Source organism: Thalassophryne amazonica, chromosome 14, assembly GCF_902500255.1.
Source record: "Thalassophryne amazonica chromosome 14, fThaAma1.1, whole genome shotgun sequence".
In the NCBI taxonomy this organism is placed as follows: domain Eukaryota; kingdom Metazoa; phylum Chordata; class Actinopteri; order Batrachoidiformes; family Batrachoididae; genus Thalassophryne; species Thalassophryne amazonica.
In genome coordinates this window covers 10259397-10277160 of record NC_047116.1, presented here as the reverse complement: position 1 = coordinate 10277160, position 17764 = coordinate 10259397, and the positions used below count along the sequence as shown (strand labels likewise).

The 17764-nt window shown below is 46.4% G+C and overlaps 1 protein-coding gene across 1 annotated transcript in view; it reads right to left on the bottom strand.

Moving 5' to 3' along the window:
• ndp (norrin cystine knot growth factor NDP) overlaps window positions 1-15338 on the bottom strand; it is a 36666-nt gene extending 21328 nt beyond the window's left edge. The window contains 1 exon segment of the mRNA XM_034187106.1: window positions 15220-15338. The gene's annotated coding sequence lies outside the window, so the exon portion shown is untranslated.
• Window positions 15339-17764: the final 2426 nt, after the last annotated feature.

Here is a 17764-nt window from a genome sequence, read left to right as displayed (position 1 = left end):
TCTGCTCAGTGCTTTGGGCTCTGTGGCTTTGCAGCTGCAGCGGAGGTGAGGAGACCCGCTGCATGGAATGACGTTGTTGTTGTTGTTGTCCATTCGGCTGCTCCCGTTTTGTTTGGGGTGTTCTGAAGAGGTCTCCCATCCAAGTACTAACCAGATCCTGCACTGCGTAGCTTCTGAGATCTGGCGGGATCAGGCGTACACAGAGCAGACCGGCTGCGATGGATGGAATGATACATTTGTGTAAATGTGTGATGGACAACACAGTGGATGGTGTTTGATGCAGGTGAACACAGACTGCTGGCCTACAACTTTGGAAAAATACAATAAAAACATGAGATCATGTGTTTTTTTTTCCATCAGCTCTTTAATATTGGATTTTTCTACATTGTCGTAGTATATTTTTATAAATATAAAGTTTCCAGCTTCCAACCTCAAATCTGACTGTCTGCAGTTTTCAGTTTATCTGGAAAACCTCGTCTTGTTGTTTAGCACAAACAGCCCACGCTGCTACTGCTGCTGCTTCTTCATTGGAGGTAGCCTCAAGAATTTATCATCAGACTGAAGCAATGCTCAGAATATAATGGTGCAAATGAAGTCACAAAGGCAACTTTTGTTGGAGAGGTAAAAGTGAAACAGTCTGCACAGTGTCATCACGCGGCCACCCAACTGTTGCGGCCGTATGTTGTGTAGAAGACATTTTCTAATTGGACCACGTGTAGCTGCTCACTTTGTTCTGAGCAGTGGGGTGCATGTATAAATATCTGCTGCCCACCTTACTTATGAGTTGTTGTACACACAGTCACGCATGCATATGTGCACGTTCTGCTGCTCTGAGGCTTTGAGCGTTGCTGGGATGACGGTGTGGTGGCAGGCCGCCCGGTCCAGAAACCAGAGCCTCAGAGGGATCCTGGGCTTTACGATCTGGGCCGGCCAGCAGCTGAGCACACAGCTGTCACCCAGGACCGTCAGGGAGGCCCTGAACACAAGAAGGTGGATGAATCAGAAAGAAGTGACAGGTAGAGTGGGCGGATACGTACCCCTGTCAAGGAGATTAAGGCCCTGTCACACATTGATGATTTAGCCTGTGTATGCCGACCATATTAAAAACGCTGGCATACGCTGGTGTGCGTCTAATAAATTAAATGTGTTCACAGCAGATTTTCATGAAAACCTGAGGAAATGGGGCATGGGCTAGTGTAGAACATATTTATTTTTGGTGCAGATCCAGATTGAAGGGAGAAAACCTGACTTTGATCCTTATTGATAATCTTTGGCCTTACAATACAAAATCAAAGCAATTAGCGATCATGATAAAAATAGATGCAAATAGAAACAAACAGAAGCAAACAGTGGCCACAACCCGGACCCAGATAAATAGCAGAAAATGAATGAATGAATGAACTACGATCAAAAGTAAGAGACATGACCAAAGATGAGTGATCAGAATTAAAGCTCAATGCTCACAGTCAAAGATGAGCAATGAGGATCAAAGGTTAGTGATCAGGATCAAAGATTAGCAATGGAGATCAAAGGTCAGTGATGAGGGTCAAAGATGAACGTGTTGGGAAGGTGTCGTAGCACGGACCCACAACAGGGGGCGCAAAGGAACGGACAATGAATAAGCCAAAGAGTAACAATTTAATGTTGTGACAACACACAACTAAATTCACACAAAATATAAATAGACAATTAACACCAGGTGACGTGTGGGCAGGCTCGAAGATAGAAGACCCCCGACGAGAGATGAGCCGCGTCCCACACGGCTTCCACCACCAACAGCCTGAAGAACACCGGAGCCGCCAAGTCCCGAGTCCCCAGGTGGCCTCTGTCTTCGGCTGTCGACCGTGGTACTGCTGGCAGAAACAAAGACAGGATGGATGAGTGTGAATTCGCACACTCAGTAATCCCACAGTCTGTACACAGTTAGGAGGGAGAACCTCCACCTCCAAGTAGGAACACACTAGCAGCTCCTGTTACCACTTATCTGATTGGAGTGTGAAGCGTAGCCGTCGCTGATCACACCAAACGCCAATCCCACAGATAAGGCAGACACAACAGGATAACGGCTGCAAAAGAAGTTCAGATTATTACTCAACGATTTGAGTCAGCAGAGAAAATTACCTCTTCGGTAGCTGATTTCTCAGCGGGGAGGTGGAGTTGCAGTCCGGCTTATGTAGGTGGTGTGAATGAGTGACAGCTGGTATGATGAGTGACAGCTGTCACTTCTTCTGGGTCTGGCGCCCTCTCGTGCTTGGAGCCCGCACTCCAAGCAGGGTGCCCTCTGGTGGTGGTGGGCCAGCAGTACCTCCTCTTCAGCGGCCCACATAACAGGACCCCCCCCTCAACGGGCGCCTCCTGGCGCCCGACCTGGCTTGTCCGGGTGTCTCTTGTAGAAATCGGCCAGGAGGGCCGGGTCCAGGATGAAGCTCCTCTTCACCCAGGAGCGTTCTTCAGGTCCATACCCCTCCCAGTCCACCAGATATTGGAACCCCCGGCCCTTACGACGGACGTCCAGGAGCCTGCGGACTGTCCAAGCAGGCTCCCCGTCAATGAGCCGGGCAGGAGGCGGCGTAGGTCCAGGTGTACAGAGGGGCGAGGTGTGGTGTGGCTTGAGGCGGGACACATGGAATACAGGGTGGATCCGCAGTGAAGCTGGGAGTTGGAGCTTCACTGCGGCCGGGTTGATGATTTTGAGGATTTTGAATGGTCCTATGTATCTGTCTTTCAACTTCGGGGAGTCCACACAGAGAGGGATGTCCTTTGTCGAAAGCCACACCTCCTGCCCGGGCTGGTATGTGGGGGCCGGGGAATGCCGGCGGTCCGCATGGGTCTTGGCCCTCATCCGGGCCTTTAACAGGGCAGAGCGGGCGGTCTGCCACACCCGGCGGCACCTCCTGAGGTGGGCCTGGACCGAGGGCACACCGACCTCTCCCTCCACCAGCGGGAACAATGGGGGCTGGTACCCCAAACATGCCTCAAAAGGGGAGAGGCCGGTAGCAGATGAGACTTGGCTGTTATGGGCATACTCGATCCAGGCCAGATGGTGACTCCAGTCCGCCGGGTGCGCGGAGGTGACGCAGCAAAGGGCCTGCTCCAACTCCTGGTTAACCCGCTCTGCCTGGCCGTTTGTCTGGGGGTGGTACCCGGACGAGAGGCTCACGGTGGCCCCCATCTCCTTACAGAAACTCCTCCAAACTTGCGAAGAGAACTGGAGACCACGATCTGATACGATGTCCGATGGTATCCCATGCAGCCGCATGACGTGGTGGACCAGGAGGTCTGCTGTCTCCTGGGCCGTCGGGAGCTTCGGGAGGGCCACGAAGTGGGCCGCCTTGGAGAACCGGTCCACTATCGTGAGAATGATGGTATTGCCCTGGGACGGCGGGAGGCCCATGATGAAGTCCAGGCCGATGTGAGACCAGGGGCGGTGAGGCACCGGCAGGGGTTGGAGGAGTCCTGAGGTCCTTCGATGGTCTGCCTTGCCCCTGGCGCAGATGGTACAGGCCTGGATGTAGTCCCGAACGTCGGTTTCCAGGGACGCCCACCAGAAGCGCTGCTGGACCACTGCCAGCACTCCGGGATGACAGGAGAGCTTGGATCCGTGACAGAAGTCCAATACAGCAGCTCTGGCCTCTGATGGGATGTACATTCTGTTCTTGGGGCCGGTCCCCGGGTCCGGGCTCCTTGCCTGGGCCTCCCGGACGGTCTTCTCCACGTCCCAGGTGAGGGAGGCCACGACAGTGGACTCGGGGATGATGGTCTCGATGGGGTTCGACAGCCCCGCCTTGGCTTCTTCTTCGTGCACCCGGGACAACGCATCCGATTTTTGGTTTTTGGTCCCGGGGCGGTATGTGATCCAGAAGTCAAAGCGCCCGAAGAACAGAGACCAGCGGGCTTGCCTGGGGTTCAGCCGCTTGGCGGTCCGGATGTACTCCAGGTTCCGATGGTCCGTGAAAACCATGAAAGGCAACGACACCCCCTCCAGCAGGTGTCTCCACTCTTCAAGAGCCTCCTTCACCGCGAGGAGCTCCCGATTGCCGACGTCATAGTTCCGTTCAGCTGGGGTCAACCTGCGGGAAAAATAGGCACAAGGATGGAGAACCTTATCAGCCTCCACGCTCTGGGACAGCACGGCTCCTATCCCTGAGTCAGAGGCGTCCACTTCCACTATGTACTGGCGATCAGGATCAGGCTGCACCAGAACTGGTGCAGTCGAGAACCGGCGTTTCAACTCCTTGAACGCGGCTTCGCACCAATCCGACCAGGTGAAGGGGACCTTGGTGGAGGTCAGGGCAGTCAGGGGGCTAACTAGCTGACTGTAGCCTTTAATGAACCTCCTGTAGAAATTTGCAAAGCCGAGGAACTGTTGCAGTTTCCTGCGGCTTGTTGGTTGGGGCCAATCTCTCACCGCCGCAACCTTGGCCGGATCAGGGGCGATGGAGTTGGAGGAGATGATGAACCCCAAGAAGGACAAAGAAGTGCGGTGGAACTCGCACTTCTCGCCCTTCACAAACAGCCGGTTCTCCAACAACCGCTGTAGGACCTGACGTACATGCTGGACATGGGTCTCAGGGTCCGGGGAAAAGATGAGTATATCGTCCAGATATACGAAGACGAACCGATGCAGGAAGTCCCGCAAGACGTCATTTACCAAAGCTTGGAACGTCGCGGGGGCGTTAGTGAGGTTGAACGGCATGACCAGGTACTCAAAGTGACCTAACGGGGTGTTAAATGCCGTCTTCCATTCGTTTCCCTTCCGGATCCGAACCAGGTGGTATGCATTTCTAAGATCTAACTTCGTGAAAATTTGGGCTCCATGCAGGGGCGTGAACACTGAATCCAACAGAGGTAACGGGTATCGGTTGCGAACCGTGATCTCGTTCAGCCCTCTGTAATCAATGCATGGATGGAGTCCGCCGTCCTTTTTGCCCACAAAAAAGAAACCAGCACCCATCGGGGAGGTGGAGTTCCGGATCAGCCCGGGAGCTAAAGAGTCCCGGATGTAGGTCTCCATTGATTCGCGTTCCGGACGTGAGAGGTTGTACAACCTACTGGACGGGTACTCAGCGCCCGGGACCAAATCGATGGCACAATCGTACGGTCGGTGCGGGGGAAGAGAGAGCGCCAGATCTTTGCTGAAGACGTCAGCGAGATCGTGGTACTCCTTTGGCACCGCCGATAGATTGGGGGGGACTTTAACCTCCTCATCAGCCGTCATGCCGGGAGGAACCGAGGATCCTAAACACTCCCGGTGGCAGGTTTCGCTCCACTGCGTCACAACCCCGGATGGCCAATCTATCCGGGGATTGTGCTTCACCATCCACGGAAATCCCAAAATCACTCGGGAGGTAGAGGGTGTTACATGGAACACGATCTCCTCCCTGTGATTTCCAGACACAACCAAGGTCACAGGCTGTGTCTGATGTGTGATTAACGGAAGCAGGGTGTCATCTAGTGCTCGCACCTGCAATGGTGACGGCAGAGCCACCAGGGGGAGCCCTACTTCCTTTGCCCATCTGCTATCCAGCAGATTCCCTTCCGACCCCGTGTCTACCAGTGCTGGGGCGTGAAGGGTTAGATCCCCACAAAGGATCATTACTGGGATTCGTGCAGATTTGCGGGGTTTCCCCGTGTGCGTGTTATGGCCCACCCTTAGCCCAGTTTCTAAGGACGGGCGTTGTAGTTTGACCATTTGGGGCAGTCCTTCTGCATATGCTCACAAGATCCGCAGACAAAACACTCCCTGCGGGCCAGCCTCCTTTGTCTGACGTTTGTCTTTACTTTGGCCCTGCTCGTGTCCATAGCCTCCTCAGCAGGGGGAGCTGTAGCCACACGGAGCCCTCTGGCAGTGAAGCGTGGGGACGACGTCACCTTTTCGGAACTGGAAGGGGGAGGGACGGCTCGTGCCCAGTCACGCCCCCCGGCCTGCTCCCGACGATGCTCATTCAAACGGTTGTCTAAGCGTATAACCAAATCGACAAGCCCGTCAAAATCCCGCGGTTCCTCCATAGCCAGCAGGTGCTCCTTCAGGACCGGAGACAGTCTATTTACGAAGCCGGCGCGGAGCGCAATGTTATTCCAGCCGGACCTCGCTGCCGCGATGCGGAAGTCGACTGCATACTCGGCTGCGCTGCGACGCCCCTTCGAAGCGGTCTCGCCTCTGTTGGGATGGTCAAAAACTTGTTTGAACTCCCGTACAAACCCAGCATAAGACGTTAGGAGCCGTGAATTCTGCTCCCAAAGCGCCGTAGCCCAGGCGCGTGCCTCTCCTCGAAGCAGATTAATAACATAAGCCCCCCGGCTGGCGTCTGACTCGTACATGACAGGACGCTGTGAAAAGACGAGCGAACACTGCATGAGGAAGTCTGCGCACGTCTCGACACAGCCTCCGTACGGCTCCGGAGGGCTTATGTATGCTTTAGGGGACGGTGGGGGGGGTCGTTGAACGACCAGTGGAACGTCTGTTATGGGCCCAGGACCAGCAAGAGGAGTGGCTGCAGCAGCGCCCTGATCGCGCGCTTCCACCCTGGCGGTGAGAGCCTCCACCCTCCGGTTAAGGAGAACATTCTGCTCGGTCACCAAATCCAGCCGAGCCGTGAAGGCGGTTAAGATCTGCTGCAGCTTACTCAACATGCCTCCCGCTGACGCCTGCGCTCCTGGCTCTTCCATTGGCCGTTCAAGCTCGGGTTGACGCCCCTCGGAATCCATGACGAATGGCCGAGAAATCCTGTTGGGAAGGTGTCGTAGCACGGACCCGCAACAGGGGGCGTAAAGGAACGGACAATGAATAGGCCAAAGAGTAACAATTTAATGTTGTGACAACACACAACTAAATTCACACAAAATATAAATAGACAATTAACACCAGGTGACGTGTGGGCAGGCTCGAAGATAGAAGACCCCCGACGAGAGATGAGCCGCGTCCCACACGGCTTCCACCACCAACAGCCTGAAGAACACCGGAGCCGCCAAGTCCCGAGTCCCCAGGTGGCCTCTGTCTTCGGCTGTCGACCCTGGTACTGCTGGCAGAAACAAAGACAGGATGAATGAGTGTGAATTCGCACACTCAGTAATCCCACAGTCTGTACACAGTTAGGAGGGAGAACCTCCACCTCCAAGTAGGAACACACTAGCAGCTCCTGTTACCACTTATCTGATTGGAGTGTGAAATGAAGCCGTCGCTGATCACACCAAACGCCAATCCCACAGATAAGGCAGACACAACAGGATAACGGCTGCAAAAGAAGTTCAGATAATTACTCAACGATTTGAGTCAGCAGAGAAAATTACCTCTTCGGTAGTTGATTTCTCGGCGGGGAGGTGGAGTTGCAGTCCGGCTTATGTAGGTGGTGTGAATGAGTGACAGCTGGTGTGATGAGTGACAGCTGTCACTTCTTCTGGGTCTGGCGCCCTCTCGTGCTTGGAGCCCGCACTCCAAGCAGGGCGCCCTCTGGTGGTGGTGGGCCAGCAGTACCTCCTCTTCAGCGGCCCACATAACACAATGAGGATGAAAGGCGAGGAATGAGGACCAGTGTTCTTGGTCACCTCTATGACTAAGGCCCCCTTTAGACGGGTGGGCAGCTCTAGAAAAACTACTGGTGGATCTGAACATCTTCCTTTTATAGATGATGGAAGCCACTGTACTCAGTGAGGATCAGTGATCAGGGTCAAGATGAGCGATGAGGATCAAAGATCAGTGATCAGGGTCAAAGATGGGCAATGAGGATCAAAGGTCAGGATAACAGGTCAGCAGTCAGATGCTGAACAATAAGGACCAAGGTGATGATGAGGATAAAAGGTGAGTGTTCAGGATCCCATGACTGTCTGTCTGTAACCGGGTGTAATTTGGTCCAGATCCAGATAATGATCCATTTCATAAAACAAAAAACAATCATTCTCACAGTATATCAAATTACAGGATATAAAGTCAAATTTTGAGTAAAACAGATCAACAAATAAGTTTTATTTAATTATATGGCATCTTCTTAAGATTTTAAGTTGGAAATAACTAAGGCATCTGAAGTGAAAACATTATAATTATGAGATTTTAAAAAAATTAAAAATGATTATAAATCTGTAAAAATTCCTAAATATGACAAAAGTTAAAACTATTTAAACTGTTAAAAAATTTTCATAATTAAAACTTTAAAGGTCACAATTTTCACTCTTAAGAAAGTTGAAAGTTTGGGATTTCACAATAACTATAACTTTAACAAGATGAATTTTTGACCTTTTATCGTATCTGACTGACTTCTGCCAAAATGTTTATAAAATATCTGATTTTTCCTTTTTTTATAGTAAGTTGATTTTTTTTCAACTTGTCATAATTTTGATTTTAAATGTATAACTTTTATTAGGCTCCAGCGCCTCCGTGACCCTGAACTGGAGTGGGTGGGGGGGTATAGAAAATGGATGGATGTTGTGACTCAGAAAGTCAAAAATTCTATTTTTATTACAGTGTTTATATCACACAATTATGACAAATACAAAAATAAATATTGACTTTGACATCTTTTAACTGAGAAAAATTTACCACAAGAATTATTTTCACTTTCACTTTTTATCAGTTTTTGCCCTGGTGGATGATTTCACAAGTGGTCTTATTTCCTCCCTTTCCTTTCCACACTTTCTTCCTTCCTTGTTTGCTTTCCTCCCTTCCCTTCATTCCTTCTTTCTCTGTTTTCCTGTCCTCTCTTGTCTTGCTCTCCTCCTTCTATTGTTTCAGCAGCTTTTAATAAACTAGAGGGCAGATTCCTGACTGTGTTCGGACCCCCAGAGCAGACAACAGTCAGGCACGCGGAGCGCCGAGCTCTCTGACTGTTTCCTGACGCCAAACCAACTCGTCACATACGCATCGTCGCTGGCCCTCCGTTAGCCTCCCCGAGCGGCAACCTCCTAAAAGCTAAGCTCCTCACTAAATATATCCTCTCAGTAAAGATAAGACAAACAGTGAGGATTTGAGAGCAGAGTCCAGCCAATCATAGGCAGCTGCGTGAGGCCGAGCTAAGCTTCCGATAGCTTTACAATTCAGGCTTCTCCGAAGGAGAGGAGCTGTAGAGACAAAGGAAAAGACACCAAGGACACAGAAGTCCTAATGTAAAACACCAAAAATACCAGAGGTCCGTCCTAATGTAAGACCCGCGGGGGCAAAGGTGCCCCATTTGAATGTGAGACGCCAAGTACTCAGAGGTTCATTCCTAATGCAAGACAGAGGACTCGGAGGTCCAGTCATAATGTAAGAACCTTGAGGGTAAAGGTTCCCAGCCTGAATGTAAGACAGCAAGCACTCGGAGAATCATTCCTAATGCAAGACACAGAGGACTCAGAGATTTCAATTTATTTTCATCTATATAGCGCCAAATCACAACAAAGTTGCCTCAAGGCACTTCATACAAGTAAGGTCTAACCTTACTAACCCCCAGAGCGAGAACACAGGCAACAGTGGTAAGGAAAAACTCACTCTGATGATTTGAGGAAGAAACCTCAAGCAGACCAGATTGCTTGAGCCATGCTACCAACACAATTTACAAAACAATTTACAAAACGAAATCCAGAGATCCAGTTATGATATAAGACACCCAAGACCTCAGAGGTCTAGTCCTTATGTAAGACCCTCAAGGACAAGAGTAACCAGTCTGAATGTAAGATGCCAAGTACTTGGAGGTTCGATCCTAATGTAAGACACAGAAGATCAGAGATCCAGTTATGATGTGAGCAGGGTTGGGTAGGATTACTTTGAAATGTAATCCAAAAGTAATCAGATTACAAGTAATCTAAATGTATGTACATACATGTAATCTACGTGTATTCTTTCAAAGTAATCCTACCCAGCCTTGGATGTGAGACACCTTAGATCTCAGAGGACTAGTCCTAATGTAAGACCCTGAAGGGCAAAGGTGCCCTGTCTGACTGTAAGTACTCGGAGGTCGAATCCTAATGTAAGACACCATGGACTCAAATGTCTACTCCTAATGTAAGACACTGATGGCACATTTGTCAGGTTTTGTCCGGTCCTAATGTAAGACACTGAGAACTCAGCTGTCCGAACCCAATCTTAGACCGCTGAGGGAAAAGGTGACCAGTCTGAATGTAAGACGCAGATGGCTCAGACCTGGAGTCCTAATGTAAGACAGCAAGGACTCAGATGACCCATCCTAATGCAAGACACAGAGTAAATGGATGTCTAGTCCTAATGTAAGACACCAAGGACTTGGATGTCCAGACTGAATGTAAGACCCCTGAGGGAAAAGGTGACCAGTCTGAATATAAGATGCTGATCACTCAGAGGTACAATCCTAATGTAAGATACAGAAGACTCAGATGTCCACTCCTTATGTATGACACAGAGGACTCTGATGTCTAGTCCTAACGTAGGACACAGAGGACGTGTCCTCTCACTCATATCCACCACTGTAATAAACGATCCACATCGACTGATTCTTCTGGATCTGCATGGTCTACAGAAATATCTGTCTTCCCAATGAAGTCCAACACATCAACCTATGGTCCAGTGACATTTGACCTTTCACTCTTGTGTGTCTTGGTGCAGTGGTGGCTCAGGTTCTGGCTTTAACTCAGCTCTGATTGAAGCCAAGCCCGGGGTTTTTCTCTCCATCCTTTATCAAAAAACACCAGGATGAAACCAGATCAATCCTCCATTCAGCTCCGAGCCTGAGGTGCTCCAAAGAGTGAGTGAAGGAGTGGTGTTTGTTTTATCACACCGGACCAGATTTCTCTGGGCCGCAGAGATCCGTCACACGCTCATCGAGCAGGTCGGCATCACGGATCAGCTCGCCAGCCTGCGGTCCACATGGAGCGTCCATTTGTCAGAAATACATTCCTGCAGCGGTGAAACATCACGAACCGGCGCTCGGAGCTCCGACACCACAAATAAACATGCTCATAATGGGCCTCGGCACACAAGATGAAAATCAGACACGACACACAGACGCGCACATGCAAAGCCGCCGCGCACGGCATGTAACAACACTCAGGTACTGTTTGATATTTGATACTCAAAATATTTTTGACAACAGACAGATGACGAGAGGCTTATTAACCCTCACCACACACATACTCAGCTTAGCCTTGCTAGCTCACACCATCAGTCTCGGCACGACGTGGGGCTTCTGTCGCTGCGTGCATGTTACCAACCTTTGGTCGTGAAACCTTTTTTTTTATTTTTGATATTTTGGGAAGCCGGTGCGCCCAAAACACATGTTCAATCTGAGATTCTTTTTCAATTTTTAGTTGTAATACAACTTCACAAATTATCACAATGAAATAAGAAGTAATGCCACATTTCCACATAGCGTACGTGTGCGTAGCCATGACAACCATTTACCCGTCCATTTCTGTAGAAGCCTTCCTGATGTCCATCGTGTGTACAAAGCGTCTGAAATTTGTCTCCAAGTGCGTTGAATTTTTTTTATTTTTACTGTTAATTTTGGAAAGCCCACCCGGGCCTTGTGCTAGGAAGCCAGCTTTGGAAAGCTAACAAGCTAGCTCCTTTGTTTCAATTTCTTTACTGCTGATGGTCAAATATTGTAGTTGGAAAAGGGGGAAAAAGATATTTTAGCGACTTCAATACATTGTTAGTTATGGTTTGACAAATTTGTCGCCTGTTGTTTTGGTGGTATGGTGTATATAAGGTGGTATCCCGTTTCCTTATCCCAATGAGCTTCCTCAAGTGGAATGTTTGCTGTTTGTCACCATGACTGGACAAAAACTACCAGGCTGATCGTCATAGAACTTTGTGGAGGGTTGAAGGCTGAGCCGAGGAAAAACTGAACATATTATGGACTTGGATCTGGATCTAGGGGCAGATATGGATACTGACAAAAATATTGTAGGATTTAGTACAAATCTGCATAAAAGTTTGAATCTAGTGGAACAAAAACAGTTTTGTGGGGGTTTGAAGTTGAACAGAAACAGTGCTGTAGGTTCTTCACGGTCATCGCTGGCTTTCAGGCTTCGGAAGATAATCACCGGGAATTTTTGTCAAAATGTCAAATAACTTTTAGGTACATCAACAACCCGGACAATACAGAAGACTATTTTTTTACTGGAGCCACTCTGACCACAGTGTAGGTTCAAGCCCGGGACACCACCTCAAGCTGTCCACAGTTATCAGCTGGTTGCTCAGCTGATTTCCTGCTATCTGTTCATTGTCTGGCTTGTTTCGGACGCCCTACTTAAACTGTTTTCACCTGCCCACACACCGCCGTGCTGCAAGCCTGTTTGCGCCTGCCTCCACCCCAGCTCCTCCTCCATCGCTGGCTCTGACTTGATCAACTTCATGTTTGTTGTCACTGATGCCTGCTCAGTTCTCTACACTCTCAGGGGGTTTGTTTTGGTTCTTTTTGCTGCTCTGTGTTAGTGCAGGGAAGGGCAGGGAAGTCCCAAAACACATCCATCCTGCCACGTTTGGTACTGACAGAACTGCTGTTTTTGAAGTTACTTTCATAATTTACAACATTTTGGATAAAAAAGCAAATGTCCTTTGCCTCCATATTTTTTTCTTCTTTATTGGAGGGGGTCAAAGCCTTGGACTAGAGGATTTGGGTCTTGATCAATAATCAGATCAAAGTTTGGATCAAAGAAGCACAATCAGGATCAAAGCTCAGCAATCAGGGTCTAAACTCAGCAATCGGGATCAATGGCAAAGAAAAAGGATGAGTGATTGGGATGAAAAACCAGGATGAAGGGTCAGTGAACAGGATCAAAGGTCAGGGATCAGGATTAAAGAAAGGAAAATGTCAACACAGACTATATAAACACCAGAGTGTTGGACCTGGGCGGAGGTTTTCTCATACAGCATTAAGATATATTAGTCAATGTCAAGATAATTATTGTCAACCTTTTCGCAATATTATGCATTTTTAAAATAAAACCAGTACATTTACACCCTTTTGGTGAGTCGCCTCGTCCTGCTCCCAGCCTTTTGTTCTTCTCCTGAAAAGTTCAAAGGCCACTTTGATCCTCAGAGAAAAACACTTTAGCCTTTAGTTCCTGTAACAAAGTGTTTCTGGATCACTGACATCAAGTGCAGTTTGATGTTTGCATCACAGTTTTCTTTCCTCCCTCGTGTCAGTCGCTCTGTCACTCTCACCTCCTCCAGCTCCTCTTTGTCTCTCTCTCACACATCTCACTTTCTTTCTGTTTCTCCAATTTGCCCGTCGTTCCGACTGGCTTCCGGTCTCATTTGTTTTTCTTTTGCTTGCTCTCACTCTTTTTACAGACATCTTGTTTTGTTTTTTTCATTTTCATTTTAAACGCTCCTCTTTCTCTCTCACACAGACACCTCTGTTGCTCACTTCAGTGGAAGTGATAGCTCCTCACCTCCTCCTCTCCTCCTCCTCTCCTCCTCCTACCTACCACAGAGTCTATTATATCCATCAGTGTCTCCTTCCAGCATCAGCCAGCAGCCTCAGGCTCCAACACAACAGGCCAACCCCATCATACGCGCGTGCACGCTCACGTGGGAGCACCCACCACGTGCACGCGCGTGCTAAGAGCTCCATTGGCTCCTTCCAGCCTCGCTGTCAGCGCCTGATTGCTAAACCCAGCGGAGACAAAACAAACATTGTGCGTCTTAATTGCAAGCATCGTCGGTGCACACGGAGCAATAAAAGAGGAATGTGCACCGGATCTTCAGGATGCGCTGAGTGAAAGATTAACTGACAAATACTGTTAGATATTGCAGATGGTTATAGGCACGGGTCCCATATTAATCAATACCAACATAAATAACAATTAAAAATTGGACCAGGGGCTGCAGGTGAACAGGAGTCAGACCTTTATGATGTCATAAAGTGAGACAGCTCCTAATCACATCAAAGCGTGATCAAACTTGCAACGTGAAAGAAACTGAAGTGATAAAATAAGCCAAAAGGAGAGGCAGATTTTTTTCTGCTCTTTACTGACACAAAGACCATCTCTCCATGAAGTTCCACAACAATTAGGAACTGAAGTTATTTAACTTTTAACTTCAGTAAACAGGAAAAAAAAAGGGCCGATCCCTTCCTCCTCGTCCCTCCTCTGTGAAAGTAACTGCATATTTCCATCATCAGTTTAATCGTCACGAAATTAAACTGCTGATTAAACACGATTACTGAATCTGCCATGGAGGAAAGCAGCCACATATCCTGATCTTTATGACATCATAAAGTGGTTTCTAAAGAAATTAAAGTAATCTGTCATTAACACAATTAAGGCATTAAGGAAAAGAAAACTTTAGAAGTTGATCCACGTCACATGACTAAAGAAGTGTCTCTTCACAAAGATCTAAATCTGCCTGTTACATCTTGAGATTTTACAGACAAACAAAAGGTTACGATCATGTAACCTCCGCCCTCTTCTGTTGTTGGGTGGACGTAATTATTCTTATCATCAATCTTGGACATTTTTGTCTGACTGCTTGGTGCAATTAAGTTTGAAAAATAAAATGCCAGACCTTAATTATTTTTTTTTTAATTAATCAAGAAATTTTGAAGTGCAGAAAATAGAGAAAATCAAAATCAAAAATAATTAATTTAAAAAATTAAATAATTAATAAGTAAATAATAAGAAAATAAATAAATAACAAAATACTAAAATCATCACATTTATTAAGCTTGACTTGGATATATTTGTGTTTGTGCTCCATTAATACCTCAGTCTCATTTTCAGCATTTTTGTTTTATTTTTTAATTCATTTATTTTTTTGATCAATTTATCAACAAATCATTTCAGCATTCAAGAAGTTACATTACATCATCTTCATTTTTCTCTGAAGCCTTGGATCGTAAACTCGTCTTAGCCTAAAAGCAAATCAAACAGTTAGATAATATTTACAGCCAACACCCAGTCAGATAAAAAGTTAATGACGAATTGATGACTGTCAAAAAGTAGGGAAGAAAGTCTTTATGATCAGATTTGTTATGGCTTTTTTCCCCTAAGATTTAAAATAAAAAGACTCGTATTCAGCTGACATTTCTGGTCCCGTTCAGTTTCTGTCTCTCCTGCACAATATTCACAAGGATCAGTTTTTAATTTCTGCACATTTTCTGCAGTTGTACCTTTTTTTCAGGATTATTCACTCTAATTAGGAGAACGTGTGTTATTTCATGTTGCATAAAGACTCGTTTTTAGAAGAATATTTTACTATGTTAAAGCATGCAGGCTGAAGCTGTGAGGACTCAGCCAGCATGTCCAGGGTCTCAGACTCAGGTGGCTTACCTTTCAGGCTGGGCAGCTGAACGGCACCGTGGGCATCCCGGGAGTCGACGATCCTGCAGACAACATTGAATTTTTGAAGTCTTGTTTTAGGTGCAGCTCCTGTCTCCTGTTTCTGCTTCTGTCTCTGTCACGCAGACTGTCTGAGCTTGCCTCCCTCTGTCTCACTCACCTCCTCTCTCTCTCTCTCTCTCTCTCTCTCTCTCTCTCTCTCTCTCTCTCTCTGCATTCTATCTCTGCACCCCCCCCCCCCCCCCAGCCTACAACAAGCCATTTACATTTTAGACATTTACTGATTCATGTTGGAACTACAGTCAGAATCATCATTTAAAGGACAAGTTCACCTTTTTTTTACACTCCAGTCATATTAAATATGCGCGTCTCACAGCTCTAATCATCTCAGACACTCAGGGAAAATGTCTTTTTCCACAAAATGATGATAAACAAACGCCTGTGTATGAATGAGGAACCTGTGGGCCAAACGCCCCGTCAACTCCAATTTATTCCTTCTTAAGTCATTTTCTTCAAATCAGTCTTTCTCAGGCACTCGCGTGATTGTGAACAATGTTTTAATGAACAGGGTTGTTAAAAATTGACCCCTTCAATTTTTACCATTGAAGTCATGTGTGTGTGTGTATAAAACCGGGTTAAATAAACTGAGTGGGTGGGTGGAACTGGATCCTGGAGTTTGAGCGTTTTCTGGAGAGGATTCCGAGCAGATGGTGCTGAAAACATGAAGGCCGTCTTGCCCAACTCAGTCCGTATTTCCGGAGTAGCACCTTGAGACCTGAACCCGTATGTTTAGGATCAGGATTCACAATCTTTTATCGCTAATATAAACAAAATTCACCTTGTCTGGAAATAATTCAGAATGTTGACACATGTGGGTCAAAACACAATGATGTTTCCTAGCATGCTGTTTCGCAGGTCAAACGCCACTGTGATGCTACATATGCTACTGTTAGCATCATGGAAACAAAGGAGCGCAGTCGGTTGGTTAAGAACTCCTGATCAATTATGCAAATATTTCACACAAACATTTTGTTGGATATCTGCTCGTGATGTGAGATGACACTCGCACAGGTCTGCTGTGTACGTTATCAACGCTAACAGACGTTATAACCACAGATTTACAACCACAACGGGTTCACGTGATTTGACAAAATGAGGCAGCTGGAGGAACAAAGGATTTGTCAAAGATTTATTAGGTGTTTGAGGTACATGACAGAAGTAAAATGAATAACAGGAGATTTGTGGGATATTTTCTGAAAGTCTGAAAGGTCACCCCTTTAAGATATACAGCAAATTTAACAGAGTTAAACAGACTCTGCAGTGTGTCCACATGTGCTCCCACTTCAAATAGTGCTCAGTCAAATCATGATGTCAAATCAGCTCTATCACAGTGTAATATCAGCAATATCATAATGTCAAATCAGCTCCATTGTGTTAAATCAGCTTAGTCAGTGTTAAATCAGCACTATGAGTATAAACTCAACTCTATCACAGTGTAAAATCAGCTATATCATGATGTCAAATCAGCTCTATCACAGTGTAATATCAGCAATATCATAATGTCAAATCAGCTCCATTGTGTTAAATCAGCTTAGTCAGTGTTAAATCAGCACTATGAGTATAAACTCAACTCTATCACAGTGTAAAATCAGCTATATCATGATGTCAAATCAGCTCTATCACAGTGTAATATCAGCAATATCATAATGTCAAATCAGCTCCATTGTGTTAAATCAGCTTAGTCAGTGTTAAATCAGCACTATGAGTATAAACTCAACTCTATCACAGTGTAAAATCAGCTATATCATGATGTCAAATCAGCTCTATCACAGTGTAATATCAGCAATATCATAATGTCAAATCAGCTCCATTGTGTTAAATCAGCTTAGTCAGTGTTAAATCAGCACTATGAGTATAAACTCAACTCTATCACAGTGTAAAATCAGCTATATCATGATGTCAAATCAGCTCTATCACAGTGTAATATCAGCAATATCATAATGTCAAATCAGCTCCATTGTGTTAAATCAGCTTAGTCAGTGTTAAATCAGCACTATGAGTATAAACTCAACTCTATCACAGTGTAAAATCAGCTATATCATGATGTCAAATCAGCTCTATCACAGTGTAATATCAGCAATATCATAATGTCAAATCAGCTCCATTGTGTTAAATCAGCTTAGTCACTGTTAAATCAGCACTATGAGTATAAACTCAACTCTATCACAGTGTAAAATCAGCTATATCATGATGTCAAATCAGCTCTATCACAGTGTAATATCAGCAATATCATAATGTCAAATCAGCTCCATTGTGTTAAATCAGCTTAGTCAGTGTTAAATCAGCACTATGAGTATAAACTCAACTCTATCACAGTGTAAAATCAGCTATATCATGATGTCAAATCAGCTCTATCACAGTGCAATATCAGCAATATCATGTCAAATCAGCTCTATCACAGTGTAAAATCAGCTATATCATGATGTCAAATCAGCTCTATCACAGTGTAATATCAGCTATATCATGATGTCAAATC